Here is a 25,278-nt window from a genome sequence, read left to right on the forward strand (position 1 = left end):
ATAGAGAAATTTTATTGCATGTAATTCAAATTATTATTTTTATATATTCAAATTTAATGGTGAATTTTTTGAACTTTTATGTCTGTAATTCTAACTCTTTTTTAAGTCAATGACTAACTTTCTATTTATCATTTTAAATTACTAACAAAGATTTATTCTTAATGGGGACATTTTGGTCTCCTTTCTTTTTATTGGTATCTCCCCTTGTATTTTTACATGGGTTCAATGTTATTCCTAATAAATCTGTCAAATTTTAGAGAAATAGCATTGTGTATTTTCTTTGAAATTTAATTTCTACCAAATTAAAGAAAACGTTTTATATATTCATGTTTCTAATATTTATTTTATTTATATCTAAATAATTATGACTAAGTATTTATACCACTTATCTAATTTAAAGTAGAAAATTCGTCTCAAAACCTTTTTAGCTTTAAATCATGGATTTTAATTATTTTTTTAATTCCATTGCTTCCCCATAAACCCATTTTCTTAAGGAACACAAAAAATGCTTTACACTACCAAGAATTTTTGTTCGGAATAATTTACGTTTTTTTTTTTGACAAATATTATGAGCCTTTTATTGCAAACAAGAGAGCTACCCAAATGAGATTACATCATTAGAAATAACACAAGAACGCAACGAGGAGCCAAACTTAGCCAAAGAATCCGCTAAAGAGTTGGCCTCCTTAAAAACATGGAAGAAAGAAATTGTTAATACATTAGCAAGATCCACAATTTGCGACCAAATCGAAACCAATTTCCATGGGACCCATAACTCGCTCTTACACTATTAAATAACATTCAACGAGTAACCCTCAGCCAAGCATAAATTGACTAGATTTCTACTTTGAATAATTTTAGACCCTGGAGAAGAGCAACCAATTCAGCTTGACTCACATTAGCTTCCCCATTTGGTCTTACATAAATAAAGATAATATTTCCATTCCAATCATAAACAACAGCCCGAATAACTGATAAACCTAGATTCTCTTGTGAACTGCCATCAAAATTAAGTTTAAGAGTACCCTGCGGTGGAGGAGTCCAAAAGCTGATAGGTTGACTTCTAACCACGCCTGTAGCCAGTAAGTTCTGAAGGTTTTAGCCATGACATCCACCTCTAAGATACCCTCCTTAGATGCTTAATATTATTCAGCACTCTCTCTCGAAAGGTAGACAATCCACATAAAACATGCACCTATTTTCTCCTTCCAAATCTTCCACAGCACTACACCTCTCACAATCTTCCGAATAACATTACCAACTTTTTGTTAGTTCGGCATAGACAGTTGCGTTATAACCCTTAAAACATCTTGAGGTAGAGTCAAATGAAGTCCCAAAAGCCAAAAAAAATCGCCCCATGTCCTTGAAGTAGAGGGACAATGTAAAAGCAGATGCACAACAGATTTCACATCTCTCTTGCACATTAAGCAAATATTAGGCAGGATTTTCCACTTTTAATCAAATTATCTATAATAAGGATATTATATCCCTTGCACATAGAAGCGTTATTTCCAAATCTTTCCTGATCATTTACCGCCACTAGTCATGGATTAATAAATGATAACATGATTTTAATAAAAAAATTCCATTATTTTCTAACTCCCAAATAATATCATCTTCCGAATTTATAAGGATATAGACCTTATTCAGAGCTTCCATTAGAGATTCATATTGTTCGAAAACCACTCCATTAATTCTATTGTATGAAAAATTCACATTCCATGCAACATTTTCATCTGACCCCTCCATTAATTCTATTGTATGAAAAATTCACATTCCATGCAACATTTTCATCTGACCCCTCCAAGATATCGACCACCTTAGCATTTTGGTTAACCACTCTTTGAAACAACTCTGGATACAACAACTTTAAAGGGCACTCTCCAGCCCATTTATGATGCCAAAAGGAGGCTAACTCCCCAGTACCAATATTCCATCTAAGATATCTGGAGATTAAAGGTCTATAATGTACAATAGGCTTCCAAACGATAGAAAGGTTATTTCATCTTCTACCCTTTCTATCCAATCCATACTAAGCAACCAGAATTTTATACCACAAATGATCCTTAAAAAGAAAAATATGCCACCATCATTTAGATAAGAGTTATTGGTTGACCAATTTTTAGTTTTTTAAGGCCTAAACGCCTTTCACTTTTTGTTGTACACACCTTGTCCCACTTTAACAAAATTTTTATAGCCTCTCCAGATGAGCCCCAAAGAAAATCCCTCATCATTTGTTTCAATCTTTTTTACTACAGATGAAGGAATTTGACTGATCGACATTTGGTATATAAGTAGGTTTGACAAGTAGGATTGAAGAAGTAACTCTACCCCCAGATAGAAGATACTTATACTTCCACAAATCCAACTTCACTTGGATTCTTTGTAACACCCTATCTCAAACCAAAATAGGCAAACTCCTATCAGAGATAGGCAGACCCAAATAAATAATTAGGAATGATTCAACCCTGCAATTCATCACTTCAGCCAAATCCTTAAGTACAAGCTCATCACAGTTTATACCAATAATTGAAGTTTTACTAAAGTTAACCTTTAGACCCAAAGCTGCCTCACAACAATTCAAGAAGATTGCAATATTCGACATTTGTGCAACTTCAGTCCCACAGAAAATAAGCGTGTCATCCGCATACTGAAGATTCAAGACACTCATATCATTATTTAAGATCTTAAAGCCCGAGAAGTTACTTCTAGCTTCCACATTTTTTATCATAAGGCTGAGGTACTCAGCCTATAAAGTAAATAGAAAAGGCGATAATGGATCACCTTGACGTAAACCTCATTTTAGAAAAAAAAATGATGGCATTTGATATAGACCCAAAAGTAATTTGCTTGATTTTAAGTTTGGGTGCGGTTTGCATAGAGCATAGGCTCTAAACAATCAAATTAGAGCCCACCTTCAAATAGTATCGAGAAATGTGGTTTCAATACTTGAAATCTTAGTGATGGCCTTAAAATATATTTTTATATTTATTTATAAAGCTCAAAGCTTCAAAAATAGTGTAGATCGACAGACCTATAAAAACATGAAAATATTGAAATTGACGGTCCAAAAATACGTTACAAAACACACTATTTCCAAACTTGAAATCTATTTTTTTCTCATGTCCACACATCTTGATGTCGAGATGACTATTTTGAGGATATTTGACCATCAAAAGAACTTCTTCTAATGAAATTTTTGAGGTAGGCTCAAATTTCATTGTTTAGAACCTCGGCTCTATATAAACTTTTTCCTTTAAATTTTGTAGAAATTTCTTTTTCTTTTAAGACTATCGCATTCAAAGAGCTGCTATTTGCTTTGCTCTATACAGAGTAAATGTCCGTGATTTTTTTGTAAATCGCTCTCTTTTTCATTTTTATACCTAAAAAATTATATTTTTTATTTGATAGTCAGTACTCTTTAATCACGTGCAAAGTACGTGCTTTTTACCAGTATATTTTAATGAATGGCTAATGACTCGTGGCCAATGCCCTGTGGTTCGTGGCTTGTGACTAAACGACTACTTGTCAATACCTAAAGGGCATAGTACTTTGTCAGCAAAATATCTCAGGTCAAAAGACCCAAGATAATGGGATATTGAATGAATAAAGCACGTGATAAAGTCCAGGTAATTAAACTTTCTTAAAGGGCTTCATCAATAGTGGGGCAGAATTCCCGAAGGATATAATTTCTAATATAACCCAATGTCTACCATCACTAATACCCCAAGGCTTGTGCCTCGTGGCCAATGTCTAGCATGACCGATGCCCAATGGCTCATGCTCGTGGCCAATGACTAAAATTACTAATTCTATGTAGCTCATGCCTCAAGATCAATGAATGAACTCTTTTTCTTGGATAATTCGGTGGAGATGACAGGCCCTTACCTGTTTTTCCATATAGATTAGGGAGTTAGCTTTTCTTTAAGGTTTCAATGGATGGTATCAGGATTGAAAAGCACAATGTGCTAATTGTTACATGTGTGAAGATAAATCACACATGTGGGTGTTTTATTTGACGTTTCTCTTTTTTATTTTCGACCATTGGCTTGCACCTAATCCAATGGTTGAGATGTTATAGAAACTTTCTTCTTTAAAGGGGTTTATTTTGCTTTGTTTTAGATAGAGAGAGTGAGAAAAAGATAGGGAGACTGAGCTGCAATTGGATTTTCTTTTGAGAGTTGTTCTATGATCTGTTTTAGAGAGACAGAGAAATAGTGAGAAAAAGATAGGGAGATTGGCTTGCAATTGGATTTTTTATTGAGAGTTGTTATATGTTCTGTTTAGAGAGAGAAAGTGAGCTCATTGTGGGTTTGTTGTGTGCCATATTTTAGTGAGAGAAAGTGTCAAAGAGAACCCCTTTTTTGGTGTTCTTGGTGCCCTGTTTTGGGCCCTATTTAGAGTGAGAAAGGGCTGTTAGAAATTGATGTTTTGAACTCGATTTCACCTTGTAATCTTCCCAAAGTAGTAAGTAATGTCATGCACCATTCTCCCGTGGATGTAAGTCACATTTTGTGGCTGAACCACGTTAAAACTTTATGCTTTATGAATGCATGTGGCTGTATTTTTATTTCTTGTTGATGCTTTGATGTAATATTCTGTCCATTGCTTGTTTATTTCATTTGGACACATAATAACTGTAACTTCAACACACCCTTGCTGATTTTTTACTATATATTAGCAACAATTGGTATCAGAGCTTAGGGTTTGTTCTTCATTGTGCTTGAAAAGAAAAGGGTTTTTTTGCCATTGTGCTTGTTTGCTGTATTTTTCTTAAAATGGAAAGCTCAATGGGATTTGAAATATTAAATTAAAGTAAGTGGGCAATATGGAAGATGATGATGAAAGATTATCTTGTTGGAAAGGAATTGGATCGACCACTTAGAAGAAAAGAGGTCATGTTTGTTGGAATGGAAGATTGGGAATGAGATGTTTTTGATCGAAAATGTTTGGTAGCTATTAAACCTTGAATTTTATTTTCAATTTTATTTGATATTTGTCAATGTAAAACATCTGCAGAGCTTTGACACTCTCTAGAGCAATATTTTGAACAACCCTCAGGTGTGCATGCCATGAAAAAGTTGTTTCTTTTGAAAATGAAAGAATGTGCAAGAATTAGAGCGCATGTGAGTGAATTTAAATTAATTTCTTCACAATTGAGATCTCTGAAAGTAAATTTGGATGAAAAAGTGTCATGTTTGCTTTTGTTGAGTTCTTTGCTTGCAAGTTGAGACCTTGGTTACCATTGTAACTAATACAATAGGTAACAAGTTTCATTTGAAAGATGTTGTTGCTTCATTGTAAAATAAAGAGACTACAAAAGCATCCACACAAATGCTTGCTTAATCAAATCAAGCATTGATAGCAGAAGATAGAGGAATAACGCAACATAAAGATCAACCCTATAGATTTAATAGGGATAAATCTTATGGCATAGGCAGTTCCAAATCACAAGGAAAGAAGGTTACTTGCTAGTATTGCAAGAAACTGGGTCATACAAGAAACAATTGTTATGCTTTGAAGAATAAACAAAAGTCCAAGGGCAAGGATGAACATACTAAAGCAAGTACAGTTTCAGATGGGGTAACTTTTAATGTTGTATGCACAATATCATTTATTGCACAACCTTTAACAAGGTGTGAGAAGTGGTAATACAATACCCTGAACAGACTCTTGAGGAATTGTTTTGGGGAGTTGGTTACGACCAAGCAAAACATAGGCAAGTCGTTCCCTGACTTTGCCAATCGATATCGAAAATTTGCATAAAATGTCATTGATTGTGCACTTCCTAAGACCTATCAAATGAGCATGTGCCACAGGCTACGACCTTTCTCATTTCAACAGATGATCGACCAAGTCTTTCGTTGAAAGGTCGAAGGTCAATGCCACCTGTGCAAAGCTAGAGAACTCGACAGTGGCCAGACCATGACAAGAAAAACCAAAGGGCAATAATAACAATAAAAATAGTACTACTGGTCAGGTAGGCTAGATTGTTATGGCATCGGCTTTGCCCCAACAAGAAAAGACTAATAATCTACCAAGAAGCGCTGGTAAGACCAATAACTTTAATAACAATGTCGGAAACAAGACACCCTTTCTAGAAAACCTTCTACCACTGTAGGAACCTCTCTCCACTCTATTAACCTAAACTCTGCGGACGGGACACTGTTCTCCCAGACCCTGTCCAACCCAAGTAGGAGGTCAAGGACAAGTCTAACTGGTGTAGATACCATCAAAACTACACCCATGGCACTGAAGAGTGCTACAACTTGAAACACACCAATAGGGAACTCCTAGATAAGGGTGTTATCAATCACACCCCCATAGACACATTGGTGGAACCATCCACCCAAAAGATGGGAATATTTGCTAATCGACTCCCGTATAATAGCAAGAAAGTTGAAAATGCACCCCTTAAAGAGGTTAGGCCTAGCTCAATTGTCATCATGATGATTGAAGTTAAGCCATTTAAGGGAGACTCTAAACTTCAAAACCATGAAGATACCCAAGGCAACCCCTCGGTTTCCCTTTGGGATCAGGCCATCCCTAAAGATAATGGAGATGTAGTTGGCCAGAATCTATGTATAAATATGATTTCGATCAATTGGTATTATACTCTATCACAAGTTGAGGAAGCTAAAAATCTAGACAATGCTAGACCAAGCGTCCTTATTGTGGCCAATAAAGACCCTCAAGAACTTGACCACCTTACGAGGAGAGGAAGAAATTCCAAGCGACCATGATTAACAGCTGACACTCTGAAAGACAAGCTTAGGAATTGTCCCAAAGCTGACAAAAATCCTAATGTGTCCATTGAAAAAGTGAATGAACATGGGATGGGCATAGTAGGCCCAATCACACAGTATAACTTGCCAGCTCGCCTAACTATATTCCAGCATACATCTCTATTATGAACTTATTGAAGAACTTGCTTATTCATCGGGCTCAAATTGAGGAAGTGTTGGGAAGGACTCATGTCCCTACCCACACTAGACCAGAAGATCTGAGCTGGATGATCAACCTTATAATAGTACCGACCTCTGTCACATTTACTGAAGATGATATACCTCCAGGATTTGATCGTTTCCACTTTATATCACCATTTTCATGAGCGGTTGTGAGATCAGGAGAGTGTTGGTTAATAACGAGGCATCTCCTGAACATTTGTCCCTTGAAACTATTCTAAGAGTAGGGTTATCCCAAACAGACCTTGAGCCTTCAAACATCTCAATTGCAGGTTATGATTGGGCTCAAAAGAAGCTTTAAGGATCATCCCTCTAACCCTTAAGATTGGACAAATTGTCCAGATAGTGAGGTTTTATGTCCTTGATATTGATCCCTCCTTCAATTTTCTCATTAGAAGGCCTTGGCATGAAAATCTTGACGTGACATCCATATGCAGTAATGCTTGAAGTCCCTAACTACTGGAGGGGTGGCTTGGGTACGTTCAGACGCTATCAAAATGAAAAAAGAATAATTCTCTGAAAAATTGAAAATCCAAGATATCTCGCTTGTGACATACAAGGAGAACTGTGCCATGATCCATATAGCACAAAAAAAGCCCTCTCCCCAAAGAATCAATTACTACAAGCTGCCCGAGAAACTAAAAGATTATTGTAGTTGCAACAACTTCAGTTCATATACGGCATGACACATGCTACTAGCTCAAGGATATTACCTAGGCTCTGGCCTAAAAAACAACAGACAAGGTGTTGCTAAGGCAATCACCATCCCCCTAAAGCTGAAACTAACATTAAGGACCGAAGAGGGTTGGGTTGCATGCTTTTTAAGCTACAACACAAACTCAAGCCTTCTCGGAATCCATGCTTTGTTCTTGGAGGAATTCAAGGGCTTGACCACCAAACAGCTAAATCTCTTTCAAAACCGAAAGTAACAATTGAATTTCCATTAGAGGCAGAGTAGTTGGAACTTTCACGGCTTACACTTGGAGTTCACACTGTGGTTACCACTTTCTCGGCCCTTAGACAAAGTAGGGCTGAAACTAAAATTGGAGCATCACTCCCCTATCCATTGAATCTATCAAGGGGATAAAATGAAATTTTCAAGTACCTGTGCAAAAGAATGGGTTGGCATAGGGTTCTTATACAAATACCCTACACAAGGCTCCTCTAGCTCCATCATTTCTCCTAACATAGAGAATACGGTCAAGACCCTCGACAAGCCTAGTGAAAGCATGGGCCATTTCAAGGAAGAAACTAAAAATCAACAAAATGAGGACTCACTGGTCGGGGCATGGTTTTCTTGGTGAGAGAAAACCCTCTCTCAAACAACCACGAAAGGTGTGCTCGTGATATGCATTTTAAGCATGTGCGTGTACTCTTCTTGATGCAGATAGGAACCAACAACGAGAGAGATTTTTGACAAAGGTGCGTTTAGGCGGTTACCTCGTCGTTTGCGGGTTCAAGGATACGCCCGGGTAGTCGCCATCTTAAAACAGTTACAAAGCCCTCATGCTGTTTACCAGCGTGGTTTGGACCCAAACTCTCCTCAAACTTTAACACGTCGTCTTGTTCTTTTGCTACAAAACTTGCAATGTAAATTCTAAGGTATCATTATAGACACCCCATTTTAAATTTGGTAAATTCTATGGTTTTTTGAACCCTTAGGACCACATTATCTTAGTAGACCCTATTTAATTACCCTAAAACTACCAAATCCTATCCCAATTTGAAGTAGAGTCCAAGAGGTTTCCAACGGTCTAAGAATCACCTGAATCGGACCCGTGGATAAAAATATATAATAAATAACAATTTAGTCCCTGTGAGACCCAACTATCGGGCCGCGGGTCAGGTTGTAACGGGCCCGACAGCCCTAGACACAGGTTGATGATGCAATCAACGTATTTGATGACACAGTAAACACGTTTTCTTTAATTAGATAAGGCTATAAAACTTCAAGATAAATCCAAACAATTCCGAAAAAACTCCAAAAAAATTAGAAAAAATCACTAATTGAATCTTATAAATACCCCCTCTCTAACCCAAAAGAAGATAGAAAAAGAGACAAAAAAACCTTAGAAATTCCCGAAATTAGGAAAATTACCTAAATATACCAAAAATAATAAAAACCCTTAGAAAATTCATAAAAATTTAGGAAAAATCTCAAAGAATTAGAGAAAATATCAGAATTCATAGTCAACATCTGGAGATCACAAAACCCTTAGAAAACTAAGAAAATTCTCCTCCAGACTCGAGAGAAACACAGAGAAACAGATAGATATTGAAACCTTAGAGCTTCAGAAGGACAGAAACCCTAACCTCCTGAGACCCTAACCCCCAAGCCTGAGAAAACGTAGACTTAGGCACAACAACCCTAGATCAAAACTAGACTTAGGGCACAACAACCATAGATCTATCCCTTCGACACCAGAGATCTGCTGGTCAACATCCGAACCAGAGAGACAAAGAGGACCGGTTTTGATACGGGAGAGCCCTCGAAGGCTTGGGAACCTCGGGCCATCTGGCCCGGTTTGGTATTGTTTCTTCCTCTCTCTTTTTTATTCTTTTATTGTTTTATTTCTATTTTTATTTATTTTGATTTGTTAACTTTGTCTTAAAATCGTATTTTATGCTTTGGATCATGCTGGCTCTGCCACAGATCTGAGAGTAGTAGATCTGCTCATTTTTTGGCAAATCTGGCGTCAGATCTGAATTCGATCAGTCTCACTTTCTCTACCACTTTATTTACACCCATTTTATTAGTTTAAGGTGTTAAAATTTGAGAGATCTTCATCGAAAGATCTGTCAGATTTTTCAAGGATCTGCAACCACCTACGATCTACCAGCTCATATCGGGAAGATTCAGGTTCAAATCTCCATCTTGGAGCTACTCACCAATTCATCAGAACGTAGAGCCTAGATCGAAAAGGTCCTTGCTAAGAAACACAATCCGAGCAACACACAGCCTGATGAGTTATGCGGAATGATCAACCAACTGATGGCACCAACACCAATCATGTTCACAGATGATGACATCCTAGCCAGCTTCAACCGATTTCACGTCCAACCTCTACACATCACCGTCTTCATGCAAGGCTACGAGATACGAAGAGTGCTTGTTGATAATGGGGCATCCTTAAACATATGCCCTATGAAAACAGTGAAGCAGATAGGCAAAAGCCCGAATGACTTCGAGCCATGTCAACTAACTACTACTGCATATGACGGAACCAAAAGACAAGATGAAGGCATACTACCTCTCACACTCAAGATCGGCCCTACCATCTAAGTGATAAAATTTTATGTCTTGGAAATAAAACCTTCTTTCAACATGTTAGGAAGACCGTGGCTGCATGAATACCTCATGGTCACCTCTACACTCCATCAATACCTCAAATTTCCAATTAAAAATGACCTCGTAAATGTATGTGTTGAACCCCTGGCTTTTATCAATCCTAGTATACACAATGGGAAGCTAGCCGTAGGGGTCGAGCTCAAAGAAATCCCTCTCGCTTCCTTCGAGCAAGCTGATTGTGCCACTTTACACCTAGAGGCTGGCGACCTTGTTCTCAAATTTTGCAAACTTCTGCATCGATGGATGACATTATCCAATGTCAACATCGATACGGTTTCGGGTACCTCGAAGCTTGGTACATGCTCTTCTCCCAAGGCTTCCAACCAGGCCAAGGCTTGAGGAGTCAAGGGCAAGGCGTAATGGAGGAATTTCTCAATCATTCGAAGCCAAAACTGAAAACGGGGATCGAAGAGGTCTCGTGTGTTCTCTCACCCTATTGCAAAGCCGGATGAAGCCTTCAAGCTATCTGGGCTTTGTATCTGGAGGCATTCGAAGCCTTGATCCTCTCGATGCCCGTCCTTCAAAACGACTTAAGGCAATCCTTGAATCCCTAACGGGGAATAACTCTTCTTCCACATCTCAGCATACACAAGAATTGGGAATTGAAGACCTTTTTGTTGACCTGGATTTGAAGGTATGCACAATCGGCTCTAGCACAGCCAAGCGTCCTCATCCACCGATTCAAACCTAGGAACGAAATTGGTCAATCACTCCCCTATCTCAAGAATCGCTGGAAGCATACCAGCAGCACCTTCAAGTCTCGGTGCCAAAAAATGGATAGGCGCAAGATGGCCATCTAACCACCCTGCGCATCCAGTCCCCAACATTTCTTTTGCAAGTCTCATAAGGGACACCTCTTGTGTAATTTCAAAAATTGTTGAAAAATAAAAAATAATAAAACTGGTAATAATGAAAAAGAATTTTAAAAAATGATGAATACTCAAGATAGTCTGATAACGGTGCACAATACCCAAGATGACGAATTGGATGACTAAGACAAAGATCAAGAGCGTCAAGAGTCTGAAGAAATCTCTCAACTTGAGGAACTCACTTCTCATGTTGCACAATTCAAGAAGAGGTTCGATGGTGACCCAACGGCTATCATCGAAGAGATGATTGACATAAACCTAGGAACTGAGAAGGACCTAAGGTTAACCAAGATTAGAACCTCCCTATCTCTTGAGGAGCGAGAAAATACGATTTCCTTTCTCAAGGAATATCGTGATGTCTTCGCTTGATCATACGATGATATGCCAGGGGCTAGATCCCACATTGGTGCAACATCACCTAATATTCAATGAAGGGGCCATGCTTGTAAGACAGAAACTCCGACATCAGAAGACCCACCTTTAGCTCAAATTAAAGAAGAAATCGATGAGCTGCTCAAAGTGAAGTTCATTACCCCTGTCGATTACTCACAATGGTTGGCCAACATAGCGGTCGTACCCAAGAAAGACGGGAAGATCCGAGTGTGTGTTGACTATAGAGACCTCAACAAGGCATACCCAAAGGACAGTTTTCCATTACCAAACATAGATGCCTTGGTCGACAACACTGCGGGGCACGAGATGTTGTCATTCATGGACGACTTCTCAGATTACAACCAGATCTTCATGGCAGAAGAAGACCAAACCCTTTAGACAAGTTCAAACCTAATTGGGAGGGGTCATTCGTGGTCACCCGAGTGCACGCAGGCAATTCTTACAAGATCAAAAATTAGGACGGGTTAGAGCCCAACAACCCCATCAATGTGATGTATCTCAGAAAATACTACTCGTAACAAGCCCAAAGATTGATGAAATCCTGAAAGGGCATAAAAAAAAAAAAAAAAGGATGTGGTGAAGTCTTGCAAGGGTATCACGGGTTAAAAAAAAAAAAAAAAAAAAAAAAAAAAATCCAAGAAGGAGCTTTTGATTAAAAAACACTCAAGTACAAACAAGTACTTGCAAGTTCCAACAATACGACACAAGAGGACCGTGAGGACGAAGACTCCTCTTAAACCTTGTAGGTTCTCAACAGAACCAACTCAGAAAGGTGCAAGAGCGTGATGTGATAGGAAAACCAACATGACTTCGACCAATTCTGGAAGAACATCGGGACCTCTCCAAGATGGAAGCTCAACAAGAATCCAAAGAACTCATCATGGACCCCCACGAAGCACAAGATAAAAGCTCCAAAGGTGAAAAGACAACTTCGAGACTTTTGAGTTCTCACGATCCCACAAGGAAATCCTTTCATCATCTTTGGGTAAAATATATAAAGAAAATGACCAACAAAGGGGCCACAGGTGGCAAAACTGTAAGGCCCGTCCTTTTTAAAAGCGTTTTTTCAATCTGATTGTTAAAATCCTCCATTTTCAAAACCTTTTTAGAAAGGACTTCCTCCATCGCTATAAGAGGTTAAATTGTTAGTCGATCTGGCCTCGTTCTCGAAGCCAACTTCCTACGACTGTTATGAAGGATTGAAACTAGCCAGACACTTTATGGTTATATGAGTATAACTACCAACTACAACATATCGGAGATGGGTGAACCTCGCCAATAATGAAATTAGCTAGTTTGGGAGCGTTTTTCTCTCGACTGGATCCCCTGAGGCGAAATGAAGGAAGGTCATCCCTGTGTGTGCGTATGATGTCCCAAAGTCCAATTAAGAAAAACGTCAAACTCGTGCGACGTAAAAAAGTCGAGGTAGGTACCATCTATTCTCGTATGACGTGAAAGGTCAGGTGTATCCATGGCACAACCACTCTGTTTCAATGGAAAGACATCAAACTCATGCGACATAAAAGAGCGAAGGCAGCTATCGTCTATCCCCGTATGACGTGAAAGGTCGGGTGTATCCAGGGTACAACCACCATGTTTCAATGAAAAGACGTCAAACTCGTAGGACGTAACAGAGCCTAGGTTGGTACCATCTAGCCCCGTATGACGCAAAAGGTCGGGTGTATCCAAGGCACAATTACCTTGTTTCAATGGAAATATGTCAAACTCGTGCGACGTAAAAAAGCTGAGGCAGATATTGTTTATCCCCGTATGATGTGAAAGGTCGAGTGTATCCAAGGTGCAACCATCTTGTTTCAATGAAAAGACGTCAAACTCATTCGATGTAAAAGAGTCGAGGTAGGTATCGTCTATCCCCTATGACATGAAAGGTCGGGTGTACTTAGGGCACAACCACCCTGTTTCACTGAAAAAACGTCAAACTCGTGTGACATAAAAGAGCCTAGACGGGTATTGTCTATCCCCGTATGACATAAAAGGTCGGGTGTATTTAGGGCACAACCACCCTATTTCAATGGAAAAATGTCAAACTCGTGCAACATAAAAGAGTCGAGGCAGGTACCGTTTATCCCCGTATGACGTGAAAGGTCGGGTGTATCTAGGGCACAACCACCCTGTTCGATGGAAAAATGCCAAACTCGTGTGACGTAAAAGAGCAGAGACAGGTACCGTCTAGCCCCATATGACGCAAAAAGATCGAGTGTATTCAAGGCACAACCACTCTGTTCGATGGATTTCGTCTATCACCGTATTGACGTAAAAGGGTCGAGTGTATGGTCCATCGTTGCATGACGCTAAACTGCTTAGAGGGCTCTATGGTTGTAGGAGTTAAAACTGCTAACCAACCTTATTTTTCAAAATATCTTTCTCTTTTCAAAATTTTCACTATGTCTTGTGTTTTTTAAAAACTTTAATTTCTTTGTTAAAATCGTAACCTATCCTTGCTTCGAGTTCTATTTCAAATCTCTCCCTACTTTAAAAATTTTTAAAAAAGTCTTATAAAAATGAAAGAGCTTGGACACCGGTATATGATGATTACCATGTAGCCGCGATTGTCGCGTTGCTACCTCGTCTCTCACTTTGGATTCGGCCAGACAAGTCTCTTATTATAGAATGCCTTTTCCTATAGACAGCCTTAGGAAACCCTAAGGAGATCAAAGAAAATGCCAGGGTTAAAAATTCAAACTACAAAAACCCCTGAAGTTAAGTGGCATGGCTAGAAAATCAAACTCGAGTTTCAAGCTTGTATAACTCACCGACATCTCACGTCGAAAACCTTCAGAGGAAAAATGCCCTAGGTGGGTGAGCTCGGTGAGCGCAATGACTTGAAGGGATAATTGGTGTGCCCCCTGACCACGTGACCTTAGGAAGAAATTTAAAATGTTTGCTTTATCTTTGACGTTCACTTGCCCCTCGAAAGACAGGGAATGCCAAAGTGTCTACCTTTTTGCCACTCACGTGTCCCTTGAAGGAGAGGGAGTGCCATAGAGGGGCAACTGTAAACACCCCATTTTAAATCTGGAAAATTATATGGTTTTCTAAACCTTAGGACTACATTATCCTAGTAGACCCAATTTAATTACCCCAAAACTGCGTAAATTTTATCCCAATTTGAAGTAGAGCCCAAGAGCTTTCCATCGGTCCAAGAATCGTCTGAATTAGACCTACAGATAAAAATATATAACAAATAACAATTTAGTCCTTGTAAGACCCAACTGTTAGGCCGTGGGCCGGGCTGTAAAGGGACCAACAGGCCCAGATGCGGGCTAATGATGCAGTCAATACATCTGATGATACAGTAAACACGTTTTCTTTAATTAGATAAGGCTAAAAAACTTCAAGATAAATTCAAAAAATTCCAAAAAAACTTCAAAAAATTTAGGAAAAATCACCAATTGAATATTATAAATACTCTCTCTCCCTAACCGTTGGTGCTCTCTCATGATTGAGCAATGTGTCAAACAGCCGATTTTGCACGATACACCATCCTTCTTTTTTTTCTTTATAAAAGGGGTGCACAAGGGCAGTTCTCATTTTTACAAGGACTTTTTATCTAGAGTGAAAACCCTAATTTCTTCTCAGTCTTCTTTCTGGGCCCCCTTTTATAGTTGCTCCTTTAGGTGGAGCCTCTTGCTACCCTCTAGTGCTGCCATTGACGACCATGACTGACACCAGTTTGACTCCTCCTCCAGATAGTGTTGCTTCTTTATTTGTTATGACGTGACTTTGGCATGGCCATGGTGTCGTTCTCTTTGGGCTAACTCTTCTTCTTGCCCCTTTTTTACTCTCCTTTGTAGTGGAGATCCTTGACGTGGACTATCTGCCCTATAAAGGGGAATTAGGAGCTGATCTTAACATTGACAATCTTCAAGAGATAGAACAGCTTTGGAACGCCACTCATGCCAGAGGTCAGCCCAGTAGCCGTGAGGATGCTGCGAGCGTCCCGCTAGAGGAAGTGGGTCAGGCTCTGAATTTCTGGTCAGAGGACTCCTGTGAGTGCGGCGTCGCGAAGTGTTCCCCTGGGAGTAGAGGAAGAGAGGCGAGAGGGAGAAAGGAGCAAGGGAATGGAGGGTCCTCAGTCGGTCCCCTCTATTTTAACGAAGAGCATTGGTTCAAAGAGGAGGGATTTATTTGCTGGTTTGAAGACATTTTTCAGCACCTTGGTCCCTGATGCGGAATAAAAGAGGAAGTCGGTCAATAAAGCCTCGTCATATAGTGAAACTCCCAACAGTCTCAGAATGGCTCCAGAACAGGTCAGAATCTTCTTAAGCACTCCAAAAGGTCACCTGCCAAGTTTCGTCTCAATCTGACATGTCTAAGGTTACGCAGACGAAGATTCTCCCAAGTGGACCCAATAAAATTCCTCTTATTATGCCATCTCCTGACAGGCCAACTCGCAAAGTGGTCACTACTCATAGAGTTCGACATCACATGTGTGCCACAAAAGGCCATTAAAGGATAAGCCCTCGCAGACTTTCTGGCTGCCCATCCTCTACCGACAAGTACCCTTTCGATTGATGATCTTCTCGATGAAGAGGTTTTCCATACCGAAGACCCGCACTGTTTGAGGTCATTTTCCATCACTTGTATCTCCAGTGCGAATAAGGAGAGAGCAGTTTACGACCTAAGTTCGCAGGTACCAAAATGTCAGTAGACTACTGAAGCCATAGGTCAATAAGCCCTAATCAAGAAGTGAAATTTCTGTCAATCTCAGAATGGCTCAAGAACATGCAAGATCATGCTTAGGGTCTCCTAAGAACATATGCCAAGTTTCATCACAATATGACGAGTTTTATGCAGTGCAGACGATAAAACAGTTTCGGGAAATCCGTCCTCTATGTGATAAAAATAGACCTTGAACTACATCACCATTATCAGAGCGTCAAATGGTCAGCATATCATCGTCATTGGATTTCAAACATCGAGTACAAATTTTTGGTGCATTTGAACGCTTCTGAAGCAAGTTATGACCACAGTACCCAAAATCGGTAGGTTGTACACTATTACGGTGCACACAATTTCGGAGGCAAACTTTCCATGGCCGTATCTTCCTCATTCCAGGTAGGATCGTGCCCAAATTTTGGGAGCACATTCGTCTCGTCGACCCGGTTGATTTGATATATGGCTCGCATGATAACACGGCCTGAGCCAGAAGAAATCGAAGAGTTAATTTCGTCGGAAAACTTTCAAAAGTAGCTCCTAGATCAAACGACCTTATAGCGTCGGATCAACCTCAAACTAGACCCATTACGAGCACAAGGTGAGAGGCTTTATCTGAGCCAAACCTTGTACGTGATGAACAGTCAGATTCGATGCACGTTGACTCTGAAGTTGCTACAATTCTAGCCACCGAAATCCAAACTCCGGCCAAAGTTCCCAATTTTGAAAATAGCCATCCGGGCATCAAATTGAGCCATTCTTTTTACAGAACGATCGGAGAAATTTGTTCATCATGTTACAATCAAGGAATCAACAAAAAACACTGAGAAATGCACTGAATATTAAAGTTAAGATTGCACTTTTTTTCACGTCATGATCATGATTTAAAACTTAAATCCATGGCCCGAAATTGGTACCAAAATGATCATCTTCTTGAGCTCATCAAGAAAACATGAATCTTTTGGCTTGATGGTGATCGAAAAAGCCCCGAATTAGTCATAACAAGTTCACATGATAGTCGATTTTACCCCATTGTCTTTAATTTTACGCCATTTTCTGTGATTTTCTTTAAATATTTTAATGCCTAATTTTCAACAATTAGGTTAAAAATTGATTGTACACCCATATTTGGGTTCCACTTCTATATAAAGAACGTACCATCTACATGTAAAGGACCCTCTTTTGGATCAATATAAAAATTCTTTTTGCTTGAAGTTTTAGGTCACGCCTTAGAGAGAAAGAGGAGAGAGAAAACTTGGATGGGTATCCTTAAGTAATTTTCTCTCTCCTCTCTTTTCTTTCTCTCTCTTCCTCCTCTCCCTTTCTCCTCTCTCTTCGCTCTCTTCCTCCTCTCTCTTCCTTCTCTCTCTTCTTCTCTCTTCTTCCTCTCTCTTCTTTCTCTCTCTTCTTCCTCTCTCTTTCTCCTCTCTCTTCTTCCACTCTCTTCCTCCTCTCTCTTCTTTCTCTGTCTTCTTTCTTTGTCTTCTTCCTCTCTTGTCTTCCTCTCTCTTCTTTCTCTCTTCTTTCTCCCTCTTCTTTCTCTCTCTACTTTTTTCTTTCCTCTTCTTTTCCTCTCTCTTCTCTCTTCACAAAAGCATCAAGCTGCCGTCTGTGAATTTCTCTTTCTCTTCTCTTTCTTTCTTCTCTGTTCTCTATGTGTTTGTCTCTTCATAGAATAATGATGTGTCCTACCCTTTTTTTTGGGCCTCATCATGGTTCTTGTAATTTCGCTGTCTCACTTCTCGCATAAGGACATTGACATGGGCCTACCCTTTTTGGTGGACCTCGTTGCCGTCCTTATATTCTCTCTTCTCATTTCTCTGTCTTTTTTTTCTTCTCTTATCTCTCTCTTCTCTCTCTTTCTTCTCTTTCTCTCTCTTCTCTTTCTCTCTTTTCTCTTTTTATCTGTTCTCTATCTTTGACACAAACGACAGCATCAGTTGCCGCGTATATCAATTCTCCCTTTTCTCTCTCTTCACAAACGGCAACAAGCTACCGTTTGTGTTTCGTCTCTCCCCTTTTCTCTCTCTCCTCTTGTGTGTCTATTTTCTCTCTCTTCTCTTTCTCTTTCTTCTCTTTCTCTCTTCTTTTCTCCCTCTTTTTCTCTTTCTTCTCTTTCTCTCTTCTTTTCTCCCTCTTCTCTTTCTTATCTCTCTTTCTTTCTCTCTCTTCCTTTCTCTTTCATCTTTCTTTTTCCTGCTCTCTTCTTTCCTTTCTCTTTTTTTTTTCTCCTGTTTTTTTTCTTTCCTTTCTTCCACTTTTCTTTCCTTTCTCTCTTATCTTTTTTTTCCCTTCTTCTTCTCTTCTTTTCTCTTTCTCATCTCTTCTCTCGTTCCTCTCTCTTCTTCTTTCCTTTCTCTCTTCTTGGTTCTCTCTCTGTATGTCTTTCATAGGGGTAGTGATGTGGGCCCACACTTTTTTGACAGGTGTCGTTGCTGTCCTTGTATTCTCTCTTCTCTCTCTCCTTTCACAGATGGTAGTCAAGCCACTATTTATGTTCTTTCTTTTCTTATATCTCTCCATCCATAGACGGCAGTCAAGCCGTCGTCTTTGCTCTTGCTCTCTATTTTCTAGTCACAAACAGTAGTAAGCCACCATTTGTGTTCTCTCTCTTTTCTCTTCACAGAGAACAACAGGCCATCATTTGTATTCTTTCTTTCTCCCTCCTTTCACAGACGACAGTCAAGCCGTTGTCTGTGTTCTTTCTTTTCTTCTCTGTCTCCTTTCACAGATAGCAAGCAAGCCATTATTTGTGTTCTTTCTCTCTCTTCTGTCCTCACATGTAGATGATACATTATTTATCATGCCCTCAGGTCTCGGCGAACGACCTTAAAACACGCCAAATCGATGGTCATAGTGGCATGACCTTAAACACACCCACCTCCCCCTCAAAAAAAAAAAAAAAAAAAAAAAAAGAAAAAGAAAAGAGGGGACGAACATGATGAGAACCCGAAAAGGCGTCACGGGTAAAAAGGTCAAAAGATGAACATGGTGAAAACCTGCAAAGGCACCATGGGCAAAAGTTTCCAAAGAAAAAGAAACAAAAGAAAAATAACGGAGCATGATAGCATCACCAGCTATCGTACGAAACAAAAGATGGGCACAATGAGAACACGAAAGAGTATTTAAGTAAAAAAGACACATGTGAAGGAAAATGTGTCTACAAGGAGTGCTCATAAGGGCTCACAACCTGCTGAAGGGTGATGCTACCTCACCGTCATGTGCACATTCTTACCGGCACGATTGTCCACACTATCGTGCGTGTCTCTTAGATGGACCCGACGTGCACAGTGCCCTGAAAGTCCGTCGCACGCGTATTTCCATCCAGACCATCGAGCGCATGTCGTTGTGCACAATTCCACACTAAGCTTGCCGAGCACGCCCCTCTTCATATGCTGCAGTGAGAAAATGCTATCATCCAACGTGCCTTGGCCGCATGATGTCGCGCGACTGTCTTCGTGAGCCTCTTGAGAGCCCACTGTCGTGAGTGTTACACTGTCGTGCGCATTCTACTGCCTTATGCGCGCCTCAAAGTCCACTGCCGTGCACATCTCTCTGTTTTGACCATCGTGCACGCTTTGCAGCCTTGTGCGCCTGGTTCCCACGGACCGCCATTGAGCGTACCCCCTTTGCCTTTGGACCTAGGCCTTTACATGTGCCTTCACGCATGCCTTTCCTAGTCGGCCTGTTCGTGTGTACATCGGTAAGGCTCGACCCTCGTTGCCCTTCCATTCCCATTGGAGTCATATTAATGCTCCCCATAGCAAGATTCCACCAATTTTAATCCCCAGAGAATCACATTCACTCCTTAATCCCCAATGAGTCCGCTTTCGCCCATCATTTCTACTGGGCCACCTTCACCGTCTAAACCCACTGCCATCAATGGTCTCGTCCATTTCATCCGTAGTGAGTCAGACCATCATCCACATGTTCATTTCCTATGAAACCTCGTCTACTTTACACCTCCCAGTGGGTGCACCCCTCATTGGTGACTCATACACAGTCTAGTTGTATGACCCTAAACTGTAGCACACGTTCTGGTCGCATGACGTTAAACTGCTTTACATAACGGTCTAGCTGTATGACTTTAAACTATAATGCACATCTTGGCCGCATGACGATAAACTGCTTCGCTCAATAGTCCAGTTGCATGACCCTAAACTGTAGCGCACGCCCTGGCCACATGACATTAAACTGCTTCGCAAAACGGTTCAACTGTATGACCCTAAACTATAGTGCACATCCTAACCGCTTGGCATTAAACTGCTTTGCCCAGCTCCGGTGGCATGACCTTAAACATGCCTTCATACACGCGTGCCCTCTGCAGCCCGCATGCCCTTAGCATGCCATTCGATGCATGTTCCCCCTAGTCGGTTTGTCCACGCACATACTCCATCCCCACTACCCTTCATAAACTCGCCACATCCCCTAGTGAATCGGACCCATGCTAACAAAAAATTGGTGAGTCATTCCACCATCTATACTCAACGTCAGCCAATGGGCCACCCATTATCCTTCTTCCATACGGCATCTATCATTCCTAGACGGTCTCGTGCCAGCTCCCCAAGTGAGTCAAACCACCACCATACTCACCCCATGGCCTCCACAGACTGCCATCCATTGCCATCACGATCCAGTTGTATGACCCTAAACTATAGTGCACGTCCTGACCGCATGACGTTAAACTGCTTAGCTCAGGTCCCCGAGGCATGACCTTAAACACGCCCCCACAAAAAAAAAAAAGAAAAAAAAAAAAAACCGAGCATGGTGTAAACCCAAAAGGGGGAACGCCATGAGTAAAAATGATGGACGGGCTTGATCATGAAATCATGAGTATGAGAATTCCATAAATAAAAATCGGGCATGGTGAAAACCTGAAAGGGCACCGTGAGTAAAAATGGAAAGAAAGGAAGACATGGCTGTTAGGTCATGGGCAAAAGAGCCTAAATAAAAAGGAGGTTGGTGAAAACTCTCTCAACGGCAACGCTTCCCCTGTCCAAATGAAAACCTGAAAGGGTGCTCGGACCAATAAAACGGTTGATGCAGCATCCTCCACCAGAAGCCGCTTTTGTCAGTATTTCAAGAAAATCCTCGGTAGCAGGATACCCTGTTCCCAAGACCCAAAAAAAAGAAAAAAAAGAAAATCATTCCGACAAATGTCCATCGAGGTGTAAATGTTAAAATCATCAATCCAGATCCAACACAGGTAAGAAACTGTTAAATCAGGTTAATACCTGCCCACAGCAACCAGGGTGACACCAACCGAGACCACCTCACCAAAATTCCTACTTGGTCGGACCAGACACTCAGGGTACGTCAACAAAAATCCTAGACTGGGCTCGACAAGATGGGGCCACAGACGTACCCTGCTTGTTAAAGTAAACTTGGTGTGGTAGCAAACAATGCCACCAACATGTCTGATGAAGGTGAGGACTCTAAAAGCATCCTTACATCCGATGAGGGTGAGGACTATAATAGTATCCTTACGTCCGATGAGGGTGAGGACTTTAAAAGCATCCTTACGTCCGATGAGGGTGAGGACTGTAAAAGCATCCTTATGTTTGATGAGGGTGAGGACTCCAAAAGCATCCTTACGTCTGATAAGGGTATGACTCTAAATAGATCCCTCGAAAGTTTCCACGTCTGAGGGCCACAACAACATCCCCAACCGTCAGAGCACCTTGGTCACCCCGATGGGAAGTAGCTTTGTACGAGTGTCCCTTTAACGTTCATGTGATCCGATGGCCAGGAAGAAAAATGAAGTCAAAGGAACAATTTTGTTTCGAATGTTGTACTTCTAGCTTCTCTCGAAGCACAACATTCAGCGGGGCAAGCTGTTTGAGGTCATTTTCCATCACTTTTATCTCCGATGCCAATAAGGAGAGAGCAGTTTGTGACCTAGGTCTGTAAGTATCAAAATGCATGTGGACTACGAAATTCGTAGGTCAATAAGCCCTGATCCAGAAGTTAAATTTCTAACTGTCTCAAAAGGGCCCAAGAATAATCAGGATTGTGCTTAAGGGTCTGCTAAAAACACCTGCCAAGTTTCATCGCAATCCAATGAGTTTTAAGTAGTGCAAATGACAAAACAATTTCGGGAAATCTGGCCTCTATCGTGTAAAAACTTGACTTTGGACTACAAAACTACTATTAGAGTGTCTAATGGTCCCCAAACCATCTCCAATGGATTCAGAACATTTGAAACCCTTGAGTACCAATTTGCAGCGCATTTGGACCCTTTTAGAGCAAGTTATGACCACATTACCCAAAATGGGTAAGTCGTACACTATTATGGTGCACCCTCGATGAACCAGTTTCCTTTAATGGAAACTACACATTATAATTTTAGGGGCCGTATCTTCCTCATCAAAGGTCGGATCGTGCCCAAAGTTTGGAAGCACGCTCGTCTCGTCGACCCGGTCGATTTGATATATGGCACGCATGATAATACGGCTAGCGCCTGAAGAAATCGAAGAGAGAAGTTTGCTGGAAAACTTTCAAACGTAGCAAGAAATTTTCAACAATACCTCTCCTTGATCAAATGGCCATATCACGATGCTCACGCTTCGGATTAACCTCAAACCTGACCCATTACGAGGGCAACGTCAGAGGCTTTATTTGAGCCAAACTTTGCATGTGATGGATAGTCAGATTCGACGCATGATGAGTCCGAAGTTGTTGCAATTTCGATCACCAGAGTCTAAACTCCGGCCAAAGTTTCCTAATTTGGAAAACGGTCATCCGGGCATCAAATCGTGTTGTTCGTTTTGCAGAATGATCGTAGGAACTTGTTCGTCCCAAAAAATCAAGAAATCAGTGAAAATTACTAAGAAACATGATGAATCTTAAAGTTAAGATTGCATGTTTTTCCATGTTTTTGCCACGTCATGATCATGGTTCAAAACTCAGATCCATGACCCGAAATTGGTACCAAAATGATCGTCTTCTCGAGCTCATCAAAAAAACATTAATCTTTAGGTATGATGGTGACCAGAAAAGCCCCGAATCAGCCATAGAAAGTTCACACAATTGAACGACTATTATAGGGACTGATTTGGAATCACCCATAGTTTGGTTCAGGGGTAAAATCATCATTTTACCCCATTTTCTTAGATTTTTCTTTAAATTATTTAATGCCTAATTGTCCACAATTAGGTTAAAAATTGATTATGCACGCATGTTTGGGTCTCACTTTTATATAAAAAACGTATCATCTACATGTAAAGGAATCTCTTTTTGATCGATAAAAAAATTCCTTTTGCTTGAAGTTTTGGCTCACGTCTTGGAGAGAGAGAAAGAGGAGAGAGAAAACTTAGACAGGTACCTTTAGGTAATTTCCTCTCTTCTCTCTCTTCTTTCTCTCTCTTTTTACTCTCTTTTTTCTCTCTTCTTTTTCTCTCTTCTTCCTCTCTCTTATTTCTCTCTCTTCTTTCTCTCTTCTTTCTCTCTCTTATTTCTCTCTCTTCTTTCTCTCTTCTGCCTCTTTCTTCTTCTCTCTTCTTCCTCTCTCTTATTTCTCTCTCTTCTTTCTCTCTTCTGCCTCTCTCTTCTTTTTCTCTTTTCCTTCTCTCTCTATTCTTTTTCTTTTTCTCTTCTTTCTCTCCCTTCTTTCTCTCTCTTCTTTCTCTCTTCTTTCTCCCTCTTCTTTCTTTCTCTTCTTATTTTCTTTCTTCTTCTCTTCCTCTCTCGTCACAAATGACATTAAGCCTCCATCTATGATTTTCTCTTTCTCTTCTCTTTCTTTCTTTTCTGTTCTCTCTGTCTGTCTCTCTTCATAGGGGTAACGATGTGGGCCTACCCTTTTTGGCTAGCCTCTTCATGGTTCCTATAATTTCTTTGTTGTCTCCTCTGATAAGGGCAGTAATGTGGGCCTACCCTTTTTAGTAGGCCTCGTTGCCATCCATGTATTCTCTCTACTCCTTTTTCCCTCTTTCTTTTTGTCTCTCTCTTCTCTCTCTTTCTTCTCTTTCTCTCTATTCTCTTTCTTTTTTATCTTTCTATCTTTTCTCTCTCTAACACGGACGATAGAATCAACTGTTGCCTATGTCAATTCTCTCTTTTCTCTCTCTTCACATATGACAGCAAGCCACCATCTGTATTTATCTCTCCCCTTTTCTCTCTCTCCTCTTATCTCTCCCTTTTCTCTCTTTCTTTTTTCTCTCTATTCTCTTTCCCTCTCTTCTCTTTCCCTCTATTCTCTTTCTCTCTTCATTTTTCTCTCTCTTTTCTTCTATCTATTTCTCTCCTCTTTCTTTCTCCTCTCTCTCTCTCATTCATTTCCCTTTCTTCTTTCCTTTTCCTCCTCTCTTCTTACCTTTTCCATTTTTTTTTCTTTCCTTTCTTCCTCTCTTCTTTTCTTTCTCTCTCCTCTTTCTTTTCCCTTCTTCTCTTCTTTCCTCTTTCTCCTCTTTTCTCTCCTTCCTCTCTCTTCTTATTTCCTTTCGCACTTCTCTATTCTCTCACTATCTCTCCTTCTACACAGGGGTAGCGATGTGGGCCTACTTATTGTGATGGGCCTCATCGTGATTCTTATAATCTCTCTTTGTCTCTCTCCTCACATAGGGGTAGTGACATGGGCCTACCCTTTTTAACGGGCCTTGTGGCTGTCTCTGTATTCTCTCTTCTCTTTTCTCTATTCTCTTTCACAGACGGGAGTCAAGCCGCCATTCATGTTCTTTCTTTTCTTCTATCTCTCCTTTCACAGATGGTAGTCAAGCCATCGCCTGTGTTCTTTCTCTCTCTTCTCTCTTCACAAAGGATAGTAAGCCACTATCTGTATTCTTTCTCTCTCTTCTCTCTTCACAAACAACAGCAAGCCACCATCTGTGTTCTTTCTTTCTCCCTCTTTTCACAGACTGCAGTCAAACTATTGTCTGTGTTCTTTTTTTCTTCTCTCTCTCCTTTCACAGACAACAAGCAAGTTAATGTATGTGTTCTTTCTCTCTCTTCTATCCTCACAAACAGTAGCAAGCCACCGTCTGTGTTCTTTCTCTCTCTTCTCTCTTCACAGACAGTAGTAAGCCACC

This window comes from Amborella trichopoda, chromosome 1 (genome assembly GCF_054954075.1).
Source record: "Amborella trichopoda isolate Santa Cruz 75 chromosome 1, AtrichopodaSantaCruz75HAP2 v2.0, whole genome shotgun sequence".
NCBI classification, from domain to species: Eukaryota; Viridiplantae; Streptophyta; class Magnoliopsida; order Amborellales; family Amborellaceae; genus Amborella; species Amborella trichopoda.